Genomic DNA, 14,648 nt, shown 5'->3' on the forward strand with positions numbered 1-14,648 from the left:
ACAGAATTTATGGTCAATATTCCTGTTTGCCTTTTTCCTTTTGTACAGGATCAGTCAACAGCTTTGGGCTGAGATGTGGCCTCTCTCTCTATGTTTCTCTCTGTCTCTGTCTCTCTATATCTCTATCTATCTATCTATCTATCTATCTATCTATCTATCTATCTATCTATCTATCTATCTATCTATCTATCTATCTATCTATCTATCCACTGTTGTTCAGTTATTCCAGTCATGTCCTATTCTTTGTGATCTTGTTTTCTTGGCAAAGATGCTAGATTTTCCTTACTCCAAAGCTACAAGCTCTCTCCGCTACATCATACCCTCCTTCATGCTTAGTTAATTGATGCACAGTGTAAAACACTATTGAGGTGATAGCCCCACTATACTCTTTCCTTATCAGAGCACATCTGGATTATTATATTTAATTGATTAGCAAGAAAGCATGCAGAGTAGGGCAACCAGGATGGTGAAGGACTTCCAGATTATGCTATATCTAGACCTGCTGAAGGAACCAGGGCTATTTATACTAAAAAAGAGAAATATTAGTGGGGGACAGGATAGCTGTCTTTAAGTATTTGAAATGCCTTTGTATGTAAGAGATGTTCTACTTGTTCTATGTGGCCCAGGAGGGCAGAACCAGGAGCATTGGGTAAAAGTTGGAAAGAGGAAAATTTAGGATCGATATATAGGACCCCCCCCCAAAAAAACAACAACAAACCACCAACTTCCTAATAATCAGAGCTATCTAGAGTGGAATGGTCTGCAGTAAATGTTCCATTTAAAAGCTAATTGATATTGTTTAACTGATATTAGGATGATGTTAATTGATATAGGGGTTAAGTGATATAGGGGAACATACCAAATGGAATATCAGGATTAGTAGTATTTGAAATCCCCAATTCCTCAGGATTTGGGAAGTAGGTTTTACCCTTACTCTTATTCTTCAAGCAAAGACTGGATAGCTTCTTGTTGGGTATTTTGTAGAGAGCATTCTTGTTTATGGAATAGACTAAATGGTTTTTTTTTTGGTCCCTCCCAATTCTGAGAGTTTGTGATTCTGTATCAGTCTTCTAAATAAGAAAGGAAAGGAAAGAGGAAGGGAGGGAGAGAGAGAGAGAGAGAGAGAGAGAGAGAGAGAGAGAGAGAGAGAGAGAGAGAGAGAGAGAGAGAGAGAGAAGAAGAAGAAGGAGGAGGAGGAGGAGGAGGAGGAGGAGGAGGAGGAGGAGGAGAAGGAGAAGGAGAAGGAGAAGGAGAAGGAGAAGGAGAGGGAGAGGGAGAGGGAGAGGGAGAAGGGAGAAGGGAGAAGGGAGAAGGAGGGAGGGAGGAAGGCAGGCAAGCCTTTAATAGCTTCTCATTTTCTACCAGGTAATGTTCAAAATTCATTGCCTGGCATTTTAGGTCCTCTGTGATCTGACCTCAATCTGTCTTTTTCAGTCTTCCTTCTCATCACTCCCTTTCACATCCCTTATGCTTCAGCCAAACTGAATTCCTGGTCTTCCCTTTCCATGATTTCTGAACTGTTCTTTAGCTCACACATTTCTCTCTGCTTTCTATGCCACTTTCCTACCTCCTCCATACCCCATATTTATTGAAACCCTCCCTATCCATTAAGGCCCAACTGAAATAGCATCTCCTCTATGAAGTCTTCACTGTTGTTTCCAAGGGGAAAGGATGTCTGTCTAATCTGAGTTTCCGTAGCACTTTGAGCTACTCTTACGGAAATTTTCCCATTTTGCTTTGTACTATAGTTATTTGTATAAGTTTTATCTTTGACAATTTGCTTGTAAGCTCAGTGGGGGTAAGATCTCTTGTTCTCAACCTTTCTATCCCCAAAGTACTTATTAGCCCAGTGCTTTATTATACACAGGAGGTGCTCATTTGATTTTGGCTGAATGATTCTCTATCAGGAGTTTCTGCACTTTTTTCTTGGTTTTCTGAGTCCCTGGGTGCTATAGTAGGAAGAGGGTTAATGAAGCTGAGATAGACCTACCTTTTCAGGAGGGGAAAAATATCTTTGAGAAGATGCTGGATAATGTAGCAAAGAAGGTTTAAATTGGAACCCAAGGGGACAGATCAGTAAAATTTATGGATATCACTCTTCACAGTTCTTAGAAGGATTATATTCTAGGAAGGGGACAAGAAATCTACCTAAGACACATGCAAATTTATGAAAGTTGGGAAAAAAGTTGGAGTTGGAGTTAACGATTTACAAACACAGCAATGACAGGCAAAATTGAGATGATGTGAAACTAAAAAGATATAGACTGTTCAGTCAGGCAAATAGAACAGAAGTATGCCTTGTTTATTAAAAATTTGCTTTCTGTATACATTTCCCCAAGACTAGGAAATAAAGAAAGACTGCTGAAAGAAAAGTTTTTGCATTAAGTTAAAAGAAAGAACAGAAAAGTAATGTCAGAATAGAGATATACTATAGATTTCTATTCCAGGAGAACACAGACTTTTTTTTAGGGCAAGTTAAAACAACCTAAGTTTGGAAACTCATATCCTGTCACAGTTTTCTCTGATATGCCACACTTTAATCATTCCTATACTCTGTATACCATCAGCATTCCATACTCATTTTGTACTTAATATATGCTGCTTTACAACTGTTTTAATACTGTTTGAAAGTGTATATTTTTCTTCTCAACTATGTATCCCTCTCACAATTCTCTTTGCATAATAGGCCTTGGATCCTCAGTGACATCAATAATCTTCAAGGCCATTTCTGTTTATTTCAGTAGTAGCAGTCACTGGGAAGGTTCAGCTTCCCTCACCCAAGTTTCATGCTGTCTGCAATAGTTCTCTGTGCTCTTCTCCATCCCTTTCAAAGGTATCTTTTACTTTCTAAAAAGTGAAAAGACAATCTATCATTAAAAGCATTGGAAACCCCTATATGCTGTCATTATTGACTTGAAAATCAGCAAATCCAGTAACAAATTATTAGACAAGTTCTTAAAATGGGTTATAAATCAACCAACAAGCATTTATTAAATGCTTACTTACTATATGTCAACTATTATGTTAAGCATGGGTTTTGTGCATTTTTATAATGGTGTAATTTCCTACTTGAATGGAATCTGAATTAAATCGGGTCTCAGAAGCCATCCCCTCTCCAACATACCTCATATGTAGTTATCTTCGCCTTTCCTTGAAGACCTCCCATGAGGGGAAAACCAATGCCTTCCTCAGTAGCTCATTCTATTTTATTAGAACTCTCAATGTTAGGACATTTCCCCCTACGTCAGACATAAATTTGCTTTCTTGCAAGTTTTACCCATTGTACCTAGGACCACACAGAATAAATCTAATTCCTCTTCTACATGCTTTCCTCTTCCCTAAGTCTTATATTCTTCAAAGTAAATATCTCCAGTTCCTTTAATAGATGGCATCATTTCAAGGCCCTCCATCTATCTGGCTGCCCTTCTCTGGGTATCCCCAGGGTTTCTTTTCTTTTTTTTCTTTTTCTCTTTTTTTTGGGGGGGGGCGGGGAAGAAGACATTATTTTTTATTTAAATTTTTTTTAATGATAAACATTTTTATTTAAAGTTTTGAGTTCCAAATTCTATCCCTCCTTCTCTTCCTCCTGTAAGTAATGAGATATAAGTTGTACATATGCAAATATGTAAAACATTACCATATTAGTCATTTTGTACAAGAAAACTTAAGTTAAAAAAGTGAAAGAAAGAAAGTGAAAAATAGCATGCTTCAGTCTGTGTTCAATTAATATAGTTCGTTCTTTGGAGGTGGATAGTATGTTTCATCATTAGTTCTTTGGGATTGTCATGGGTCACTGTATTGCTGAGAATAGCTAAGTCATTCACAGTTCTTCATTGAACAGTATTGCTATTATTGTGAACAACATTCTCCTGGTTCTGTTCACTTCATTATACATCAGTTCATGTAGGTCTTCCCAGGTTTTTCTGAAATCACCTGCTTCTCCTTTCTTATAGCACAATAATATTCCTTTACAATCATATAACACAGCTTGTTTAGCCATTCCCAGGTATCCCTTTGATTTCTAATTCTTAGCCACCACAAAAAGCTGCTATAAATATTTTTGTACAAATAGGACTTTTTATTTTTTGGGGGATGTCTTTGTGATATAAACTTAGCAGTGATGTTGCTGGATCAAAGAGTAGGCACTGTTTTATAGCACTTTGGGCATAGTTCCAAATTGCTTTCTAGAAAGTGGATTAGTGTCTTAGTTTTCCCATATCCCCTCCAACATCCAACATTTTCCTTTTTTGTTATATTAGCTACCCTGATAGGTGTGGGGTGGTACCTCAGAGTTTAAAAAATTTGCATTTCTCTGATCAGTGGTGATTTAGAGCATTTTTTTATTTGATTATAGATAGCTTTGATTTCTTTGTCTAAAAACTGCCTGTTCATATCCTTTGACCATTTATCAATTGGATAATGGCTTGCATTTTTATAAATTTGACTCAGTTATCTATATAATTGAGAAATGAGGCTTTTATCAGTGACACTTGTTACAAATTCTTTCCCAGTTTTCTGCTTTCCTTATAATTTTGGTTACATTGATTTTGTTTGTGCAAAAGCTTTTTAATGTTATATAATCAAAATCACCTATTTTACATTTTTTGTAATGCTCTCTTTATCTTTTTTGGGTCTCAATTCTTTCCCTGTACATAAATCTAACAGACTGGTCCATGCTTTCTTAATTTGCATATGGTGACACCTTCCCCCCTCTCCCCCCTTCCCCGTAGGGCAGTGAGGGTTAAGTGACTTACCTAGGGTCACACAGCTAGTAAGTATCAAGTGTCTGAGACCAAATTTGAACTCAGTTCCTCCTGAATTCAGGGCCAGTGCTCTATCCACTGTGCCACCTAGCTGCCCCAATGGTAACAGCCTTTATGTGTAAATCATGTACCCATTTTGACCTTATTTTAGTATATGTGAGATGTTGGTCTATACCTCCAGGTTTTTTAGTGCCCTTCCTTAAATGTGGTCTCCTGAACTGAAGATAGTGATCCACATGTGGCCTTTTTATGGCTGACTATAGTTGTACTATCACCTAATTTATCATCAGGTATTTTTAAAATATCTTGAGAAATAAGACTTTTCATTTTGGTCTTTGTATCCTTAATGCTTAGTATAGTACCTTGTGCATAATAGGAACTTAATATATTACATATTTGTCTAGTGAAGACTTTTATCCAGGTTTGATTGTCAGAAGCAGGGAAAAATTAAGTTATAGATTCAAATATGGAAGATTGACTACAATGACTACAATGATGTAGTTTGAGACAGTAAAGAGGAGAAAAGGAGAAATAATAGGGCCAGCTAATAGGTACTCACATAGCTGTTAATTTTCTATTGTGTATAAGGCACTGGGTATAAAAAAAACAAAGATACATGTTTCCTTTCTTACATTCTAATAGGAGGAATATAATATTTACTTAAATGAACACGATACAAGGTAGAATGTGAGAGTGACGTGAAAGATTCAGATAAAGTACTTTAAGGCAATTTGAAGAGGGATCTAATCATTTCTAGTTGTGGGAAAAGCAGAATTAGAGGAGATTACGAGGATGTAGTACCTGAGTTGGGCCTTGAGGAAAGATGACAGAGATGGATGAGCAGCAGCATTTGAAAATGTCTGGAGGTAAGCAAGCCCACTGTAAGGTCAAGATAGCCAGTAGCCAAGTTTTGCTTGAACTTAAGAGTGTTTGGAGGTGTATATTCTGTTTTGTTTTTTTGTTTTTTTGGCGAGGCAGTTGGGGTTAAGTGACTTGCCCAGGATCACACAGCTAGTATGTGTCAAGTGTTTGAGGCTGGATTTGAACTCAGGTCCTCTTGACTCCAGGGCTGGTGCTTTATCTACTGCGCCACCCAGCTGCCCCGGAGGTGTATACTCTGAAATAAAATTGGAAAAATATGTTTAAGCCAAATTTTGCAGGGCCTTGAATTACAAGGGCAGCTAGTTGGCACAGTGGATAGAACACAGGCCCCAGAGGAAAGAGTGAAGTTGGTGACCTTGCACAGCCCTCTGTCACTTAAATCTGTGTGTCATGATATCACCCAATATCATGGTCCTTTTTGAGAATGAAGGACAAATAACAAGTTTTTATTTTATCAGGTAGGCAGTAGAATATCTGTAAAACTTTTTCAGCAAGGGAGTGGCATGATAATCTTTTTGCATTAGGAAGATAATTTTGGTAGATGTGTTGATGTGTGAAGAATAGATTGAAGAAGAGAAAAACAGAAGGCCAAGTGACCAATTTGGAGGCTATTAGGATAATCCAGGTAATGAAGATGACAGCTTTTTGAGTGGAAAGGATGGACTAGTTTACATTCTAGGGGAATGCAGGCTCTTTAAGGACAAGAACTGTCCATTTCATTCCCAAGGCCTAGCATATGTAAACTTTTTCCCTGACTTTACACAGTTTTTAAGTTTAATCTGCATGATTAACATCTTCTACATCAGTTTGGGTCTAACCAATCAAAAAAACAATAAATCAAGTCAATTTATAGTTTGCTGATTTCTGAAGTGTTAACTAATACTGTTGTTAACATTGACAATTTAACAATTGGTTCTCACTAGCTAAAGTTGGCTCTAGAAACACCCTTGGACATGGATTGCAACATATTGTTTTGCTTCCACTTGATGTTCCACTTTGATGGTTTCCTATATTTCATCCATGACATTCTTCATATTTGTAATTTCTCATGTCCAGTAATATTCCATTAACTATACATATCACAGTTGTACACATGGGTTATTTCCAGGTTTTTTTCCTTTTCGTTCATGAATGTTAGCAATGTTTTTGCTCAAAGACTTTCTCTTGTCCATCACATCCTTAGAATGTTGTCTTAGCAGTGAAATCAGTAGGTTAAAGCTTTTGGTTTTGTAGGTCTAACTATATAAAGCCACTACCATTTACATTTAGCTTGGACCAAAGTTCATACTGACTACTGTGTCAAAAAATGGCTTTTGAGGAAAATTTTTTCTGTTTAAGAATCAGTTTAGTTTGATGGACTCATCCATTAGTATGTATACATATGTGTATGTATCTCTATGAAAAAGGAATGTAAGTTCCTTGTGGACAGGAATGTTTCATTTGTTTTTGTATGCCCAGTATCTAACAGATAATGGTGCTGGATAAATGGTTTTTGAATGAATGAATGACACTGCAAATGAATGAATTGGGCCTAGAACTGAACAGGAGTAGAAGGAGCAGACTGTATTGTCCTTGGAAACATGCCAGGGTTTTAAAAATAATGACCTCAAGCTTCTTCCTGAAGCAAACAAGCTTCTTCCTGCCTCCTCAAAGCCATCATTTTCCCACTGATGTTATATGGCTGCAAGCTAAAGAACATTACGGCCTCCAAAAAATTTGAAATTGAGGTTTCTTCTCCCAAAGGGCATTTGAGAGGGACATGTTAATGTAAATAGGCTGTAAAACACTATAAACAAGTAAATACAAAGGATATCGTCAATGATTTGTACAGTGCAGTGCAAATTAAGTGGGATAAAGTATAATAATTTGACATTAAAAGCATTCCAACATGTGCTTTTGCTGCAATGATTTTTATACAATTTGGCATTGAGTTAAAAGATATTTTGATGCATCCTTTTAATTTGTTATTAAAGTACACTGATTTCACATTGGATAATAAAGTATGCCATTGATGAACAATACACATTGAACTCTTCATAAATATTTTCTGTTGGATGGATGCAAGAGATATCTAATAGAATTGGCAAGATATGGCAACTCAGTAGCCAATACTTTTACTCTGGGCAAGTGGGATGGTGATATCATCAACAAAAGTGGCTGGTTGGAAGGAGAGGCAAGTTCATCAAGAAAGCTGATTAATTTCATTTTAGAAAGGACATTAGTAAGCTAGAGAACATCCAGTGTAGGACAAGCAGAATGGTGAAGGGCTTTGAGTTCATGTCATGTAAGGATTCATTGAAGGAATTATGTGTGTGTAGCCTGAAGAAGAGGGGGAAAGGGAAGAGTAGGGATGGACCACAGTTGTCTTCAACTATTTGAAATGCTATCATGTGAAAGAGGGATTAGGGTTATTCTGTTTGGCTTCAAGAACATTACTAGAGTAATTGCAAGGAGGCTTAAAGTCAGGAAAATCTTCCTAACAACTAGAGCTATCCACAAGAAGAATGAACTGTTCCAGGAGTCAGTAGGTTCACTAGAGATTTTCTTTCTTTTTTAAAAATTTTAATCTTAAAAGTATTTTTATTATTTTCCAGTTACATGTAAAGATAATTTTCAACATTTGTTTTCATAAAATTTTTAATTCCAAATCTTTCTCTCTCCACTCCCCAAGACAGAAAGAAATCTGATATGTTTTTTATATACATACATACATATATACATATATATATCACATTAAACATTTCTGCGTTAGTCATGTTGTGAAAAAAGAATCAGAACAAAAGGGGAAGGGGCAGCTAGATGGCACAGTGGTTAAAGCGCTGGCCCTGGATTCAGGAGGACCTGAGTTCAAATCCAGCCTCAGACACTTGACACTTACTAGCTGTGTGACCCTGGGCAAGTCACTTAACCCCTATTGCCCTGACAAAAAACAAAAAACAACAAAAAGAACAAAAGGGGAAAACCTCAAAAAAGAAAAAAAACTCAAAAAAAAGTAGAAACAGTATGGTTCATTCTGCATTCAGAATCCATGAAGTTTTTTTCTGGATGTGGAGAACATTTTCCTTCATGGGTCTGTTGGAATTGTCTTGGATCATTGTATTGCTGAGAAAAGCTAAGTCTATCACAACTGATCATCACACAATGTTTCTGTTACTATGTACAATGTTCCCTTGGTTCTGCTCATTTCACTCAACATCAGTTGATGTAAGTCTTTCCAAGTTTTTTCTGAAAGAATCTTGCTCATCATGTCTTATAGTATATTAGTATTCCATTATATTAATTTACCGAAATTGGGTCAGGGCCAGGTCATGAAGAGCTTTTAAAGTGAAAAGGATTTAATTTTTGATCCTGGAGGTCATAGAGAGCACTTCATATGCCCCCAAATTTTATGTTTTAATCCTGGATGTAATTGTGAACCACTGGAATTTATTAAAGGGAGTAAGGCAGGGTGAAGTGGTTAGACCTCTTGTTTGGAAGACTGTTTGAAGTCTCATTGGAGGATGAATTGGACTGGAGGTAAAGAGACCATTAAAAAAGCTATTGCAGTAGTATAGATGATTTAGAGCATGTAGGGGAGGGATTAAGCCAGATTACCTTCCTCATAGATGCTTTTCCTCTCTAAAACGATGATCCTGTAGAAGCATAATTGATTGTAATGGGGAATAACGTAATAGGATTGGATTACAACGTTCTCTTATTTTTAAAAGTATTTTGCCTTCAATCTGACCTTAATTTTTTAAGCAGTTAGAATTTTTTATTTATGATGGGTCTTTTTAAATCATTGATATTAGATGGAAAGAACACAGGGAAAGCAACTAGGATCTCAGAAGGGGATGGAATAGTTTAATATTTAAGGGGGTTAAAGGTACAGGAGGGCAGGTGGAGTACTCCTTGCTATAAAATGTAATGAATATATACTACATTTTCAGATTTTAATCCAGAAGTTTAAACTAATTTTAAGGAAGAAACATCCTGCAATGTATTGGGAATATATGGTCTCTTGTAATTAAGTACCAGTGAATTATTTTAAGATTCACAATAAAATAGGTCTAAAATTCCATTAAAATGCAAGTATGATTAATTGCCCTATCTCGTAGGTACTTGTCAGGAATAATAGAAATGTAAAAACTTTTTTTTTGTAAATGTGAAGAACTCAAATGCAGAACTCTGATTATTCAAATTGTTGGCAAATTTAGTCCAGACAGTAAAATCTTTCCTTTTTCAACATTTGTTTTTCTTCCATTGATTGTCTACTGACTGTGCATCATTTAGTTTTTCAGCCACAGATAGCAAATAAATGATGAGTAGCTGTGGTAGATAAAGAAAAAAATTGTTGTTTTTGGAGATTCTTCTCCCATAAGAAATACATACCAAAACATTCACAACCTGATGTTCACATCTGAACTTTTTGTGATGTTAAAATATACAAGATTTTGTCGTTAGTAGAAAGGAACAATTCTATGGGCTATAATTTGTCAGCCAAAAATTCAGGATGGTTTCCTATCCATATATATTTTGTTGCTTTTTAGTATCCTACTCCTCACCTGCAGAAATCTAGAAAACACGTAATTTTATTATATTTCCACCCCCCCCCTCCCGCCCCATTTGTAACCTTTCGGAGCAAAGCAGCTTGCCAATATTTTTCTACGTCTACAAATTTTATTTCTGAACCAAGGCTATTCTATCATAATTTAGTCAAATGATCTGTCATTAAGAACAGTATGTTTGTGTCTTGCAGCATATTCTTCCTCCATTTTCCCTGGCATTATTTTTCTGGTTTTCAGAGCCTTTCTTTTTGGTGTTCTCCTTCCACCCGAATAGGGAATTTAGTGGCAAATCCTCCCCAGATACCCCTCCCTGGTTCCCTCGGGAGGAGGGTTGGGAACGGAGCCCTAGGGCCCGCCTCTGATCGCCACAACTGCTGTCTGTGACCTCTGGACATGTTTGACTACTCGACCCCCAAGGTCACTTCTTTTAAATTTTGCAGAAGTCTTTGCGTAGGCCAAGGTGACTGGCACGCTGGGGCTGCAAAGCCCTCCCTCAGTTGAAGGGTGTTTGGGGAGTAGGGGAAGGTTGAGCCTTGGCAGGGCTGGAGGCAGACGGGAATGGGGGAGCGCAAGCTGGGCGGGCGAAGCGCGGAGGAGGGGGTGGCAGGCGCGCTTGGGGAGGTCACAGCTAGCGACGATTCCCCAGCTCCCACGAAGACTTCGTGTGCAAGGCTGAGGGAATCGGGGTGCGTCTTGCCTGCCCCGCCCCTCCCGGTTCCAGAAGCTTCAGCACTGGCGACCAGGATGCAGAGAACTAGGAAAACAGGAGACCCCGGTCTGAGAATAGGGTTCGAGGGCCTAGTCGCCTCTGCCGGTTGCGTTGGCCTCCTGGAACTGGGGGTGGGGTGGGTTGGGGGGGGGCGGGGTGGGCAAGGCGCCTCGCGCCGAGAATCCTGCGCCTGCGCAGTGGTATGTGGCGGAAGCGCGTGCGCGGTGACGTGGGAGGGGGGTGGTGGTGCGCGCGCAGTCTCTTCAGCTGGCTGCAGACACACGGTGTGCGAGCGGAACGGAATAACCCGCCCCCAGCGGTATGTGAAGGACTCGGGGTGAGGTCTGCCGCGCCCAGCACGGTAACTCTCGGGCCTGGGTGGAGGGCATTTGTTTAGTACTGGCCTGATGGGGGCTTTCGAGAGTTCGAAGCTCCTGGGTTTATTTTGACTCTCCTGAAGCACTCGGCGGTGAAAGCTTCGCGCGCCCTACCCAGGCCGGGCCCTACGCGGGGGCAGCCTTGGGTGCGCGCGCTTCCAGGCCCCCGACCGAGACTGCGCATGACACCTCTTGCGCGCCCCCGTTCCCACTTCCGGACTGCACTTCTGACGAACTGGAAAAATCGACGCCAAAGGGATCGGCCACGAGGCGGGCGGGGTGAGAAGCGCCCTAGGCGCGGCCCTGCCCTCGCGTGCGTGGGGTGCTGCGCGGCGTGGCACGGTCTGCGTGACGACACTCTTGCGATTGTAGGCAACGCTTTGAACCATAAGAACTATAGGCTCCACATCGGGCTTCCGAATCGCCGAGAGGGTACGTTGGTAATTCTGATTTATTGCCGAAGGAGAGTGGCTTTGACACCTGTGCACACGTCTCTAATTAGGTGTCATAGCAAAACTGACTCTTTGAGGAATAAGCCGTGTACAAAGAAGGAGCCGTCGGCTGCAAGCTGGTGAGGAAGGGAGCTACGTCTGAGCGGGAACCGTAGTAAACAAAGGGCTGATTGCTTGTAGGTGCTGATGAGAAAGGGCTGGGAAAACAGGTGGGGAGAGGAGGTGCTGTTTTCTCTTTCCATCAGCGGGGGCAGTCTTAGGCTGTTGCAGCGTTTAAACTGCCTGAGAGGACAGATAGTTCTTTTACCTGCCCACTTACATCTTTTAGGTGAAGGGGCGGGGTGTGAATAAGACCTCCTTTCTGCTCTTCGTGTAGCTAGAAACATCTCTGTTGTACTTGCGAAGAGTGGAGGAAGTAGAGGAGATTTCGAGTTGTGGCTTAAAGGTGGAAAAGTGTTGTAAGCTTTTTGCAGGGTTACTTTCTCCTTGGGATTTTGAGGGCTCAGTTTGTAGTGGTTTAGGTGTAGTTCCCTCCAATCCAGAGTTTAAACTAGGAGGGATCTGAGAGGAGAGGCAGCAACCGAAATACTGATTCTTTTGAAGTTAAAGTGTAGGGAGTAGCTCGTCAGGCCTGGTTTCCGTCGCCAGAGCCGACACGTGGATCCTGTAAGAACTTTCGAACCCACCCGAGCTGCATCCGCGCGTGCTGCGGCGGCCTTTGCGGTGGTTTGTGCCGCAGAGTCTTGTGGCTAGTCCCCCAGCTTTATTCCTTGCTCCGGGGCACGACGCCGCTTACGGGCTGCAGGGAAAGTGAATGGGGGCGGGGTGATGGCTCCTAGGATGGGGGCGGGACCAGGAGGGCTTTGAAGCTTTCTGTGGTCTCCACGGTAACAGAAAGCTGCCCGGCTCCCGCGGAGCTCCGAGCAGGTTCCGGCGGGCTGCACGTGACCCTCGGGGCTGTTCTTCCCCGGAAGAGCTTTTTCTGCTGCGGTTCTTCACGTGGTACCCAGCCAGTCAGACGTTGTCTGTAAGAATTACTGCAAGAGCTGGTCTTTGGTAGACGACCAGGCCATTTCTCCTGGGGTGGGCGACTTGCTTATATTCCCTTTCGGAAGGATGGCACAGCACCTGTACAACTATCAAACCGCCAGGTGTTCTGACTAAGAGGGGAGAGAGAGAGAGAGAGAGAGAGAGAGTGTGTGTGTGTGTGTGTGTGTGTGTGTGTGTGTGTGTGTGTGTGTGATGAAACCCTGTATCCTGGGTGTCTCGACTTGCCGTTCGCGAAGGAGGGGCAGAATCACATAGATCATTGTGAGTTCAGTACCCATTAAAAAAATGCATGAAAAGTAATTTTCTGTTGGAAAGAGTGAATTTGGTTAAGGTCCTGGTTTGGATCGCTTCCAGGCAACAGAAACTGCTCTGGACAGTTTTGCCAGGAGTAGGAATGAACTCTGCTAACCAAAAATATTACTCGTTTTTGAATGGAACTGCAGGAATTTTTGGAAACAAAGTTTGATAAATTGATCATAAAAAAGTTTCATTTAGAAATTAATCTATTGTGTTTGATAACAGACTGGGAAAAGACTATGTGAGAGTTTAAAAAATTCCCTAATCTTTATTTTCTCCATTCCTACCCCTACCGTTTCAAAGCTCTTAAACTCCTTTTCCCTCCCTCCCCCCCTCCGGGATTTTTAAACTTTTAGTGGACTTGGGAGAGGGAACAACTAAATATCCATAATTTCAATGAATTTACTCTCATCGTATCCTCTGACCTTTAAAAGCTGGAGTAAGAAAAATATTAGAGATTGTAGATAAATGGAAAGATCCTTAGAGGATTTGTAGTCCAGCAGTAGGTAACACCTCATGGGTGTTACAGAGGTACCACGAACCATTCATTCTCAGTTTAAATTGCCTTTTCAAGTTGCATGGTCAATTAAAACATAAATCTCATTAGGTAATAAATTTTTAGTTTTTGAAAGTCTGAAAATGAATTATAGATATACTTGGAATTTTGGATGTCAGAGTGTGATGGTTAGCTCTATATTTTAAAATTTGAATAGGATTTAGGGACTAGGAGCTGGATCTGTGATTTTCATGATAAACAAGGACTTCTTAGGTGAACAAACTCCTAGTAATGAGTACAGTCTTTAGAAAAAATTCCTCAAATTGACTTGCTCAGAGTAACACAGGCAGTTACATGTCAGAGGTAGAACTAAAAATCCAGATCTTGGCTTGGAGACCAGCCTTCTAGGCCACCATGCTGCCTCTGTAGAGGATTTAGTTATCAAATTAGCACAATTTTAGTTTGGAAAGTGTTATTTTGCAGCCAACGAACAATTAGCAGAAAGATCATGGGCAAAAGTAGATTTAAACTGTTTGAAATTGTAACCTTTTGCTTATTGAAATTGCAACATTGCTTCTGTTCAAAATACTCCCTGTTTTGTTGGTTATGTAACTATGATGACAACTGATAGGATGTATCATTTCAGAATGTCACTTTGTTTTGCTTTTCCACATTTAAAATTCTAGTTACTAAAATCATTCTTTGCATGTATAATAGAGAAATGCTGACAAGTCTGACAACTTCAAATTGGATCTTGTTTATACCCAAACTATTTGGTACTCAATGCCTGGCACATGGTATATGTTTAAATGTTTATTGACTGACAATATGCAGTCCCTGCCAGGGAAATGATATTGGATCAATGCATGCTTTCTTTAATTGCATTTATGTAGGGAACCCCCTTTGAGGACACTCCCTCACCAATGCAGAATAATAATGATGACAATTTATATAGCTTGAGAATGGCATGAGGGCACTGAGGGGTTAAGTGACTTGCACTGAGTCACACACAGCCTTTGTTATTAGAGGTGAGGCATGGGAATATGTGTATGTTTGTGCATGTGTGTGCTCTCAC

At 40.2% G+C, this 14,648-nt stretch overlaps 1 protein-coding gene across 6 annotated transcripts in view; it reads left to right on the forward strand.

Moving 5' to 3' along the window:
• The window catches only part of MGA (MAX dimerization protein MGA), a 232,147-nt gene that overhangs the window by 122,063 nt on the left and 95,436 nt on the right, over positions 1 to 14,648 (forward strand). For 3 of the 6 annotated variants that reach the window (XM_043983355.1, XM_043983360.1, XM_043983361.1), the window contains exon 1: positions 11,160 to 11,710. The exons of 1 other annotated variant lie outside the window; for it this stretch is intronic. The gene's annotated coding sequence lies outside the window, so the exon portion shown is untranslated. Of the gene's footprint in view, positions 1 to 11,158; positions 11,711 to 14,648 lie in introns of those variants that run through there. 2 more of the 6 variants (XM_043983356.1, XM_043983359.1) reach the window with 2 other exon arrangements.

Source organism: Dromiciops gliroides, chromosome 2 (genome assembly GCF_019393635.1).
Source record: "Dromiciops gliroides isolate mDroGli1 chromosome 2, mDroGli1.pri, whole genome shotgun sequence".
Classification (NCBI taxonomy): domain Eukaryota; kingdom Metazoa; phylum Chordata; class Mammalia; order Microbiotheria; family Microbiotheriidae; genus Dromiciops; species Dromiciops gliroides.